Consider the following 13,287-nt stretch of genomic DNA (forward strand, 5'->3'; position numbering starts at 1 on the left):
TGTCTTTTCCTACTGTGCTACATTGTTTTCGTCTAGTCGCYGAGCTAGAAGCAGTGCATCATGAGCTAATATATGTGGACGAGTCAGGTTTCAACCTTGCAAAAACAAGSGGCTGCGGCAGAAACTTCATCGGACACCGTGCCATCATCAATGTCCCGGGACAACGTGGTGGCAACATAACAATGTGTTAGTCAAAACGGCGTCCTTCACCATCATGCAATCCTAAGCCCATACAACACTGCACGACACTCCAGGCGATACTTTCCACGCTGCCTAGCTCAAGACAACATCGCATGTGATGTGGATGAAGTCTTATGGTCAGAACCACAAAGAAGGCCATTTTTTTTTCTGTTCTTTTTTCTCTAGCACAAATGTTTTTGTTTTCTTCTACTGCGCTTTTGTTCTTTGAGGAGTGTTAGAACATTTGGAGAGAAAAAATATATATACTTTTGCCCCCTATTTGTATTGATAGTGTGTTATGTTCGGAATACACATCCATACTTTACACATTTGGATACCTGTGTGTATGTGTTTACTACATGTATGACAAACCTTTATTGCAAACTGCTATGCCCTGCACACAGAAAAAGAAAAAGCCACAAGTGTTTTTCATTTATACTATCAGTGCCTAGTTGGTGCTTTGTGTGCTTATACAAATTATGATTTGTGTGTACTGTATTGAGGCAGAAACACAATTTTCTAAAAGAGTTTGAAGAGTTTTGCAAGAATTGTTTGCTTGTATAATGTTTTGCTGGTTTGGTGTAAGGTTTTGTGGTTAGTGTGTTGAGTTTTGAAAAAATTGCCTATAGTTTCAAAGATAGTGCCTAAGCAATCAGAAAAAACTAAAACCGGCGGCTGTTTTTGCAGCTCCTGCCATAGACTCCCATTCAAGTTCCATTTTTGAGGCGCTGTGAAACCAGACGGTTCGACAGAGAGACAGAGCTGGCTGATGGATAGAGTTAATCTCTGTGTATGCTGGCGGGCAAGGGTGGAGGCATGCCTCCTTCTTTGGCGATGCCTGGGGGCATAGGACGTCCCTCTACTCCTCTCTGAGGGCAAGGACAGTTGTTTTCAGACATGCCCGGTCTGAAAACAACCCCTTCCCCTTGCTCCACAAGGCCCCTTCACCTGGAACCATCACCATATTGTTTGCACCGTTTTGGTCACTATCTGGTCTCTTAAAGGAAAAATCCACTCAAAAACTATCTTTTGGTATTTATATAATTCGTCCACTGTTGATACAGTCACAAAATGCATCACCATGATGATGTGGCAGGTGACACTTTGCATCTTGATAGTCCAATATCTTGAAAACTTGACTACTGACATGCAATACATTTTGGGACAGTAGCAACAGTAGACTAATGAAAAAAATGCCAAAAGATAGTTGTTGAGTGAAGTTTTCCTTTAAGATCAGCAAACACAGGGTTTACACGGGCAAATGTCACTCAACAAGCATGTACTTGCTAAATAAGGTGCTTGCTGGAGAAAGATAGTGTGAAAAAGAGTGAACACTGCAGTTAAAAAAGCAAAAGCCTGTATGAAAATATACTTTGTCCAACCACTGGAACTCACCTTGGMTGCTTATTGAACATGAAAGGCGGGTTTTCGTCCACAGGCAGCATCTTGCAAAAGGGCCCCCAGGAGGCTCTTGCCCCTCTGCAGGGACAGGGTGTAGACCAGGATCCAGTGGGAGTAAACAGGGTGTACCATGTTACAGACCCCCTCCACCCAGCGCTTTGGCTACTTCACCTTTAGCCGCTTATGCCCCACATACAGTGCATTCGGAAAGTATTCAGACTCCTCTGAATGTCCTTGAGTGGCCCAGCCAGAGCCCGGACTTGAACCCGATCGAACATCTCTGGAGACCTGAAAATAGCTATGCAGCGACATTCCCCAWCCAACTGACAGAGCTTGAGAGGATCTGAAGAGAAGAATGGGAYAAACTAGCCAAATACAGTTGTGCCAAGCTTGTAGCGTCATACCCAAGTAGGATCGAGGCTGTAATCGTTGCCAAAGGTGCTTTAACAAAGTACTGAGTAAAGGGTCTGAATACTTATGTTAATGAGATATTTACAGAGGGGTTTTTGTATAAATTTGCAACAATTTCTAAAAAAAAAACGTTTTTGCTTTGTCATCATGGGGTATTGTGTGTAGATTGGTGAGAAAACAATTAGAATTGAATACATTTTAGAATAAGGCTGTAACGTTACAAAATGTGGAAAAAGGGAAGGGGTCAGAATACTTTCCGAATMKACTGTAGCTGAGGTAGAGAGGGAGAAGCTTCAACCTTGTTCCATTCGTTTTATTAAGTATTCCTAGAAAAATAAGCKATTTTAGCCTATTGAGCTGCGCTGTCTGTCTATCTGGGTGTGTTCGCGTGTGTGTGTGCAGCCAATCAGCTCTCACATCAGATCCCAATCCAGTCCCTCTTGGTCCACATTCTCCATGATGGTCACCAGTCTGCTGCGGAACCGRGTATTCCAGCACCAGCATATGCTGCAGTCCCTGTTTCAAAACCTAGAGGGTGACATTCACCACAGGACGGCCACTGAGCCAGGGTTCGAATCTCCAAATGCTTGATACATTAAAACAATTTACATCGCCTTCTACACTATATATACACACGTATGTGGACACCCCTTCAAATTAGTGGATTCGGCTATTTCAGCCATACCCATTGCTGACAGGTGTATAAAATCAAGCACACAGTTATGCAATCTCCATAGGAAAACATTGACAGTAGAATGGCTTTACTGAAGAGCTAAGTGACTTTCATCATTGCACCGTCATAGGATGCCACCTTTCCAACAAGTCAGTTCATCAAATTTCTGCCCTGCTAGAGCTGRCCCAGTCAACTGTAAGTGCTGCTATTGTGAAGTGGAAGCGTCTTGGAGCAACAACGGCTCAGACACGAAGTGGTAGACCACAGAATGGGACCGCCAAGTGCTGCAGTGCGTMYCGRMTAAAAATCGTCTGTCTTCGGTTGAAACACTCACWACCGAATTTCAAACTGCCTCTGGAAGCAACGTCAGCACAATAACTGTTTGTTGGGAGCTTCATGAAATGGGTTTCCATGGCCGAGCAGCCGCACACAAGCCTAAGATAACCATGCACAATGCCAAGCGTCTGCTGGTGGAAARGTGTTCTCTGGAGTGATTAATCACGCTTCACCATCTGGCAGTCCGACGGACGAATCTGAATTTGTCAGATGGCAGGAGAACACTACCTCCCCTAATGCATAGTGCCAACTGTAAAGTTTGGTGAAGGAGGAATAATGGTCTGGGGCTGTTTTTCATAGTTCGGGCTAGGCCCCTTAGTTCCAGTAAAGGACAATCTTAATGCTACAGCATACAATGACATTCTAGACGATTCCGTGCTTCCAACTTTGTGACAACAGTTTGGGGAAGGCCCTTTCCTGTTTCAGCGTGACAATGCCCCCGTGCACAAAGCGAGGTCCATACAGAAATGGTTTGTTGAGATTAGTGTGGAAGAACTTGACTGGCCTGCACAGAGCCCTGACCTCAACCCCATTGAACACCTTTGGGATGAATTGGAAAGCCGACTGTGAGCCAGGCCTAATCGCCCAATATCAGTGCCCGACCTCACCAATGCTCTTGTGGCTGTGGAAAGCATTCCAAAACGAATGGAGGCTGTTAGTGGAAAGCATTCCCAAAAGAATGGAGGCTGTTATAGCAGCAAAGGGGGGACCAACTCCATATTAATGCTCATGATTTTGTAATGAGATGTTCGACGAGCAGGTGTCCACATACCTTTGGTCATGTAGTGTATCCTGTATCTCTCCATTTATCAAGTAACAAACTAGTTGTAGTAAAGTAGTTTGAGCACTGTTACAGATCCTTAACACAATCAATAAAAGTAGCAGCTATCAATGTTTATTAGGATTTTTATGCAATGTTTTGCAGGTGTATAGAATCAATTTGCATGTATGGACTAGATTTGCACCTGTTTCCAGATGTTGTAGTGACTGAGGAAGCATCCGAGTCAGGACACGCCCCGAATACGCGTCTTTGTACTCAGGCAACATGTCTATGCCCATTGCCTGCAGCTGGGAGGTGTRCAGAGCTCCGAACAAAAGAGAAGAAAATAAAAGATTAGTTAAAACATCATTCCAAATGTTCAAACCCAGCCCAGATGCTTAGTGCTAGATTTACTTCAGGTRTGCACCTGTGCAGCATTGGCACCTGTTTTTTATCAGACAAAATGTAGCACAAACGTTCGAAGAAAAGATCAAAGGAAGATTATGATATAGATAATAATCGAAGTTTCACGGTTTTTATGAATCCCATGCTTCACTAATTGGAGCAATAGTGGAGTGGAGTGAGGATTCAGTATGGATAGCAGGCAATGTCTTTTATTCTCTTCAGAAGTAACAGGTGCAGGCGTTACGTAATGTGCTTTTTGGTTGTGGTGTCGTACTTGCCATCCACCACCTCTGTCAGTGTAATATGGATGCCCAGAACGGAGAGGGTGCTCAGCATTCGATCCCGCCGCTCAAAGCGCTACTTCGGATGAATCCAAAAGATATAGAATGAAGGWGGGGAGAATAGACAGTTCCATCCTTTATCCCCTTTCTCATGATTTGTATGAAATGAATAACAGTGGATGACTAAAGACACACTATACAGTGGATGTACTGTAAGGGCATTCTCAGAACCTCATCAAATCCAATCTTTTCCAGGTTTAAGTGTATGGTGCATGTATTTGTAGGGCTTCATGATCAACCTTTGAATGCTCGGCTATGAAATGTCAACTGACATTTACTCCGGAGGTACTGACCTGTTGCACCCTCTACAACCACTGTGATTATTATTCAACCCTGCTGGTCATATTTWAAATTTTGAACATCATGAAAAACAATATAGCCATGTACTCTTATAATCACTACCTGGCACAGCCAGAAGAGGACTGGCCACCTCTCATTGCCTGGTTCCTTTCTAGGTTTCTTCCTAGGCTCCTGCCTTTCTAGTGAGTTTTCCCTAGCCACRGTGCTTCTACATCTGCATTGCTTGCTGTTTGGGGTTTTAGGCTGGGTTTCTGTATAGCCACTTTGTGACATCTGCTGATGTAAAAATGGCTTTATAAATACATTTGATTTGAATTTGATTTGACAATCGACTGCAGAAAAATATCTGTATTAGACTCTTATTATTAAATAAAAGCAGATCACACTGTGTTAAGACATTGGCTATCTATGATTTCCAAAGGAATTCCTCAGTCTCTCGTTAATGACCATTTTGGGGATTCTCTCAAGAGAGGGATCGTGATGAAGGAGAGAAAGAGATAGATAGTGAGCTATAACAGAGGAGTGGGCATTCTGACAAGGCTGTTAAAGTGAGGGGAGTRTAACAGCTTCACAGGTACTGGTCTGTAGGTGTGGGGAAAGCACTAAAGGAAGTAGAAGGCAAGCGTGGAGGGATATATTTAAAGATAGTGAGGGGGTGTGTGTGTGAGAGAGAGAGAGAGAGAATATCCTAAACTAAATCAGAATGCTCAGACCTTGCTCGAACGTTCGTGGAAATCATGCATTAATGTCATTCCAAGATTTGTGCAGAAATGTAAGAAAGGATTCGTCTCACTCAGAGCCTCAGTCATGGTGTGGCTAAATCTCTCCACCTCCTCCTCCTGACCTTGCTGTTGRTTCGGGGGCAGAGGCAAATACCCATAGTGCTCTCTGTTGCATATGTACATCTGCACGGAATCACAGGGTCATGATATAACATAATACATTAGACACATACACGTTACATGTATTGCATGTTTGATTGAGTCTGCCTGGAATGGCAGATACTGTAGGTGGGGTTTGCACTTTTGGGACTATTCTATTGTGAATATTGCACCAGAAAGAAATGCTATTTAAACCCAGATCTGACCCCAATTCAATATGCAGAAATGAACGGTGCATTTAAACACAATTCATTACGACTCCATGTCTGACCTGCCCACCGCGCAGAGAAGGCGAAGACCATGARGTCATCCAGGGGAAAGGTGTAATCGTGGTGTGGAGGGTGCAAGGCCAGCGCCCGGGCGGCGCCTTGCCTCAAGACCACCAGGAAGGTAGAGTGCACCATGGGAACACCGAAGCAGCCCTGGTTCTTCCAGTTTCTGATGGGGATGTACTCTGGGGTGCACTTGTAGTAACCCTGAGAGGGCAAGCAGAGACGCAGTAGACTAAATTGAGCATTAAGTAGTGGCCCAAAGGCCAAATCAGGCCCCACTATGACATTTTATGTAGCCCTTGAAATTAAAAAAACTTCAATAATATCCTCCCCGGTCATTTGCATACTTCAAGTCTTCAAATACAATGGTGGGCACTGAACACACATGAAAGAACATGATGTAATACAATGAATCAAAAAGGAAACACATTTAATTAGCATTAATTGTATAAATTATCATGCGTTACAAACATTGTTGATAAAAAAAAGACACACTCGCTAATTGAATTGAATATTAATGTCATAGATAGAAAACTGAATGCAAATCACACTGAAGTGGCAAACAAACCAGCAAAAATGAAATTGGGAAAGGACAGAAGAGCTAGCCATACGGTCACATAACACTGAGGGACAGTGCCAAGGGAGTGCTGGTGTGAAGCAACATGGCAGAAGGCAAATCATCAAATCGCTCCATCTGTTTCTCTGCCCTCTAACAATACCCTTACTCATCTTGACACTAACAGAGCCAGACAGCCAGACAAGACAGACAGACAAGTGCAATGCTTCAGATTGAATTAACATTCGGATGGCAACAAACCATAAAGTTGTCTTCCCGAGAAGGGGGCCAGTAGTGGGCCAAAAAAAAGATKAAATAAGGTCAGATGCAGACTGTGTTGAAGTAACAATGTTTATTACAGCAACAGGTGCAAAGGTACAGGACAGCAGGCAGGCTCATGTCAGTAATCAAGAGATGGGGCAAAGGTAAACGACAGCAGGCAGGCAGAGTGGTCAGGTGGGCAGTGTCAGGACAGGCAAGGGTCAAAACCAGGAGGACGAGAAAAGAGAGACTGGGGAAAAGCAGGTGCTGACACAAAACTGCTGGTTGACTTGACAAACAAGACAAACTGGCAACAGTCAAACAGAGAACACCGGTATAAATATAATGGGGAAGATGGGAGACACCTGGCGGTGGGTGGAGACAATCACAAAGACAGGTGAAACAGATCAGGGTGTGACACTATAAGTGTTTTCACKKGTGAACACTGGGRGTAGGTAATCAGTAAATCAGTGTGGCATATGGAATGGCAGTGGTTTCCAAATGAAGCACGAGACGTGTTAGTTTTGAATGATGTGTCTAATATAGAGCTGTATTTAGTGTTTCACAATTTGCAAACTGAGTGTAAAGCAGATAATGTGCTTGCAGTTTTGCAGACTTGGTCTGAATTTAGGTACATGAGTTAATGGTTTCACTGAGTGCCTCAAGTACCACTTTTAGTGTGTTTGTAAAAAGATTGTAAAAAAAGAGATTGTAAAAAACTAATGTGACCAGTGATTCCATGTCTATGTATACAGGGCAGCAGCCTCTAAGGTGCAGGGTTGAGTAACCGGGTGGTAGCCGGCTAGTGATGGCTATTTAACAGTCTGATGGCCTTGCGATAGAAGCTGTTTTTCAMTCTCTCGGTCCCAGCTTTGATGCACCTGTACTGACCTCYCCTTCTGGATGATAGCGGGGTGAACAGGTCGTGCTCGGGTGGTTGACGTCCTTGATGATATTTTRGGTCTTCCTGTSACATCGGTGCTGTGGTGTKCTGGAGGGCAGGCAGTGTGCCKCCGGTGATGCGTTGGGCAGACCGCACCACCCTCTGGAGAGCCCTGRGGTTGCGGGRGGTGCAGTTGCCGTACCAGGCAGTGATACAGCCCGACAGGATGTTCTCAATTGTGCATATGTAAAAGTATGRGAGGGTCTTAGGTGCCAAGCCAAATTTCTTCAGCCTCCTGAGGTTGAATAGGCACTGTTGTGCCTTCTTCACCACACTGTCTGTGTGGGTGGACCATTTCAGATTGTCAGGGTTGTGTACGCAGAGGAACTTGAAGATTTCCACCTTCTCCACTGTGGTCCCGTCAATGTGGATAGGGGTGTGCTCTCTGCTGTTTCCTGAAGTCCACGATCAGCTCCTTTGTTTACTTGACGTTGAGGGAGAGGTTATTTTCCTGGCACCACTTTGCCAGGGCCCTCATCTCCTCCCTGTAGGCTGTCTCGTCATTGTAATTAGTAGTAGGCCTGATTGGTAGTAGGCCTGATTGGTAATCAGGCCTACTATGGTTATATTGTCTGCAAACTTGATAATTGAGTTGGAGGTGTGTGTGGCCACGCAGTCATGGGTGAACAGGGAGTACCGGATGGGGGCTGACCACGCYCCCTTGTGGATCAGTGAAGTGGAGGTGTTGTTTCCCAACTTCACCATCTGGGGGCGGGTCGTCAGGAAGTCCAGGACCCAGTTGAACAGGGCGGGGTTCAGACCCAGGGCCCCGAGCTTGATGATGAGCTTGGAGGGTTCTATGGTGTTGAAGGCTGAGCTATAGTCATTGAACAGCATTCTGACGTAGTTATTCCTCTTGTCAAGATGGGATAGAGCAGTGTACAGTGCAATAGCGATTGCATCGTCTGTGTATCTATTGGGGCGGTAAGCAAATTGAAGTGGGTCTAGGGTGTCAGTTAAGGTAGAGGTGATATGATCGTTTAACTAGCCTCTCAAAGCACTTCATGATGACAGAAGTGAGTGCTACGGGACGATAGTCATTTAGTTCCGTTACCTTTGCTTTCTTGGGTACATGAACAATGGTGGACATCTTGAAGCATGTGGGGACAGCAGACTGCGATAGGGAGAGATTGAATATATCCGTAAACACTCCAGCCAGCTGGTCTGCGCATGCTCTGGGGACGCGGCTAGGGATGTCGTCTGGGCCGGCAGCCTTGCGTGGGTTAACACGTTTAAATGTCTTACTCACGTCGGCGACGGAGAATGAGAGCCCACAGTCCTTGGGAGCAGGCCACGTTGATGGCACTGCGTTATCCTCAAAGAGGGCGAAAAAGGTGTTTAGCTTGTCCGGGAGCAAGACGTCAGGTGTCCGCGACGTGGCTGGTTTTCCCTCGTGGTTGTTTGTAGACCCTGCCACATATGTCTTGTGTCTGTTGAATTGCGACTCCACTTTGTGTCTGTACTGACATTTTGCCTGTTTGACAGCCTTACAGAGGGAATAACTACACTGTTTGTATTCGACCATATTCCCAGTCACCTTGCCATGGTTAAATGRAGTAGTTTGCGCTTTCAGTTTAGCGCGAATGCTTCCATCTATCCACGGTTTCTAGTTTGGGTAGGTTTTAATAGTCARAGTGGGAACAACATCCCCTATACACTTCCTGATGAACTCAATGTTATTATCTGAGTCAACCCGGAACATATCCCAGTCCGCGTGATCAAAACAATCTTGAAGCATGGATTCCGATTGGTCAGACCAGCATTGAATAGACCTTGAATTGTAGAGTTACCACACATGACTGTATTTGTTAGTGACAGGTGGCTGTTGAAGTCCTTCATTGTCAGTCCTGTGGCCTACACCAAGTGAGTTCCMAGATGAATATTATAATTTCAGCTGAACCATTACATATAAGGCCTTATACAGTGGCCTCAAACTCATAGTTTACAGGCCACATCAGGCCTGCAAGTAGGGTTGCAAAATTCCCTTTTTTRCCCCCAGTTATCTTCCAATCAGCATTTCTGGAAAACTTGCCAGAATTTCACAACCCTAACTGTAAATCACATTATGCTGGCTTGCAAAGTGACATGTAATTACTTTTGAAATCTAGCCAACATTAGGCTATCCTACTGTTGAAATGTGTATTCCCCGGCAACCTGCATTCATAATGACTGCCAGGGTTAGGAACAGTGTGAGGAAATTACCTAAGCTGTTTAAACTGGTATAACCATTTCAGTAACCGGMGCAAAAATTTTATGATTGGATTAGTTCAGATTCGTTTTTTATCTTTGTGTAGCATAACATTAATTCAATCAATCACTCAATGCAAAATCACAAATATTAAAAACAATTCCCCAAAAATCTACCTGCAGTAGAGCATGCTGGGAAAAAAGTTAATTTGTTATCCTATTTTATAAAACATTTAGTTGGTGTGACTTCTCATCTAGTTTCATTGACGTCAACATTGAGTTAGAAATGCCTTACGGTGAGTTTACAGTGAGACGTTATCCATGTGCTTTATCTCTCACCTGAACACTGCACCTGAGAATAAATTAATGCTGCCAGACGAGTTTGTGGCAAAAGACATCCTGCGGGGACGGGGGCTGGGATWAAAAAWAWAWWAAAAAAATAGATATAAATATAGGACAAAASACACTTCACGACAAGAGAGACAACACAACACTACATAAAGAGAGACCTAAGACAACAATCTAGCAAGGCAGCAACACATGACAACAACATYGTAGCAGCACAAAACATGGTACAAACATTATTGGGCACAGACAACAGCACAAAGGACAAGAAGGTAGAGATGGCAATACATCAAGCTAAGCAGCCACAAATGTGAGGGGAACCGGTTAACCACTTGGTAAGCCGACTATTCATCCGCKCAAATATTTTAATTATTTATGTTTTCTGGAGGTTTTCTTTGCYGTGTCTGGCTACCAATGTAGGCATATGACTCCTCATAGCCTACATAAACAATTACGCYTCACAATAATGCATTTGTCTAACTTTGTTGAGCTCACACCTGGATGACAATGAATAAAGGAATGAGGGAATGAAGGAATTAATGAAACCTTTATAGGATGTCGCCACAGAATCCTTTTCACAGAATGAAATAGAACATTGTGATATTATTCGTATGACTGTCACAATCAGGATGTAATCATTTGAGTACAGAACTCTCAAGATATGAACAGTCCATAACTCTACAAACACAACTAGGACAGCAACTTTTCACCGAAATAGTTGTTTACTTGTAACCCCCTAAAAATGTACTTTCAAATAGGGTACGGAGAACAATTGAATGTCAGCTGAGAAAATTAAAATACAAATTATATCTAAAGAGAGAATCTAATCAAATTGTAGYCCTATTTGTCACAGGCGCTAAACCTACAACAGGAGTAGACTTTACTSTCAAATGCTCACTTACAAGCTCTTTCCCAACGATGCAGAGTAAAAAATAAATAAAAAACACAAGAGGAATAAAATACACCAGAAAAGCTATACGGTGCCTTTGTTACATTACAGCCTTATTCTAATAGGGATTTTTTTTTAATCCTCAGCAATCTACACACAATACCCCATAATGATAAAGCGAAAACAGGTTTTTAGACATTTTTGCACATTTATTAAAACTTTAAAACAGAAATAACTTATTTATATAAGTATTCAGACCCTTTGCTATGAGACTCGAAATTGAGCTCAGGTGCATCCTGTTTCCATTGATCATCCTTGAGATGTTTCTACAACCTGATTGGAGTCCACCTGTGGTAAAGTCAATTGATTGGACATGATTTTGGAAAGGCACACACCTGTCTATATAAGGTCCCACAGTTGACAGTGCATGTCAGAGCTAAAACCAAGGCATGAGGTCGAAGCAATTGTTCGTAGAGCGCCCAGARAGGGTTGTGTCGAGGCACAGATCTGGGGAAGGGCACCAAWGACTTTCTGCAGTATTGAAGGTCCCCAAGAACACAGTGGCCTCCATCATTCTTAAATGGATGAAGTTTGGAACCACCAAGACTCTTCCTAGAGCTGTCTGCCCGGTCAAACTGAGCAATCGGGGGAGAAGGGCCTTGGTCAGGGAGGTGACCAAGAACACGATGGTCACTCTGACAGAGCTCTAGAGTTCTTCTGTGGAGATGGGAGAACCTTCCAGAAAGACAACCATCTCTGCAGCACTCCACCATTCAGGTCTTTATGGCAGAGTGGCCAGACGGAAGCCACTCCTCAGTAAAAGGCACATGACCGCCTGCTTGGAGATTGCCAAAAGGCACCTAAAGATTCTCAGACCATGAGAAACAAGATTATCTGGTTTGATGAAACCAAGATTGAACTTTTTGGCCTGAATGCCAAGCGTCACGTCTGGAGGAAACCTAGCACCATCCCTACGGTGAAGCATGGTGGTGGCAGAATCATGCTGTGGGGATGTTTTTCAGCGGCAGGGATTGGGAGACTAGTCAGGATCAAGGCAAAGATGAACTGAGCAAAGTACAGAGAAATCCTTGATGAAAACCTGCTCCAGAGCTCTCTGGACATCAGACTGGGGCGAAGGTTCACCTTCCAACAGGACAACAACCATAAACACACAGCCAAGACAATGCAGGAGTGGCTTCGGAACAAGTCTCTAAATGTCCTTGAGGTGCCCAGCCAGAGCCCGGACTTAAACCTGATCGAACATCTCTGGAGAGACCTGAAAATAGCTGACAGAGCTTGAGAAGATCTGCAGAGAAGAAGGGGAGAAGAGTAAAAAAGCAAAAAACAAAGTAGCAGGGCGTATATAATGAGTGTACGTAAAAATGTGTGTGAAGTGAGTGTGTGTGTTTGTATAAGTGTGAGATGTTTAGTGTAAGTGTGTGTGGGGGTCAAGTCTCGTGAGTGTGCATAGAGTCAGTGCAAAATAGAGACAATGCAGATAATCCGGGTAGCCACTTGATTAGCTATTCAGCAGTCTTATGGTTTAGGGATGAAAGCTGTCTCGTAGACTGTTGGTCCTAGACCCTATGCTCTGGGACCACTTGCCTGATGGTAGCAGAGAGAACAGTTTATGACTTGGGTGGCTGACATATTTGGCAATTCTTCGGGCCTTCCTCTGACACTTCCTGATATGTACTGGGCCGTCCGTARCACCCTCTGTAGCACCTTGCGGTCGAGGACGGTGCAGTTGCCATACCAAGCAGTGATGCAGCCAGTCAAGATGCTCTCAYTGATGCAGCTGTAGAACTTCCTGAGGATCTGAGGGCCCATGKCAAARCTTTTCAGCCTCCTGAGGGGGAAGAGGCGTTGTCGTGTGCCCTCTTCACGACTATGCAGTTGTGTGTGGAGCATGTTAAGTTCTRATGATGTGGAAGCTAGGAACTTGAAGCTCTATAACCCGCTCCACTACAGCGCCGTCGATGTGGATTTTGAGTGGAAATAGCTATGATATCTAACATGTTAAATTATGAACAATTTGTCCCAGGTAATTGTTGGCTGTGTTTTTGTTTGTTGTGATGTGCCAAATGCCTTTTAAGTGTTACATTTACTGTTATGGGCTAACCTTAATATTTGTCTGTACGTTTTT

The 13,287-nt window shown here is 44.1% G+C and overlaps 1 pseudogene; it reads right to left on the bottom strand.

Annotated features, from left to right (window-relative positions):
• Positions 1–567: 567 nt before the first annotated feature.
• Positions 568–13,052, bottom strand: LOC139023499 (procollagen galactosyltransferase 2-like; annotated as a pseudogene).
• Between the last annotated feature and the right edge of the window lie 235 nt (positions 13,053–13,287).

The sequence above is a fragment of the Salvelinus sp. IW2-2015 genome, linkage group LG32, assembly GCF_002910315.2.
Source record: "Salvelinus sp. IW2-2015 linkage group LG32, ASM291031v2, whole genome shotgun sequence".
Classification (NCBI taxonomy): domain Eukaryota; kingdom Metazoa; phylum Chordata; class Actinopteri; order Salmoniformes; family Salmonidae; genus Salvelinus; species Salvelinus sp. IW2-2015.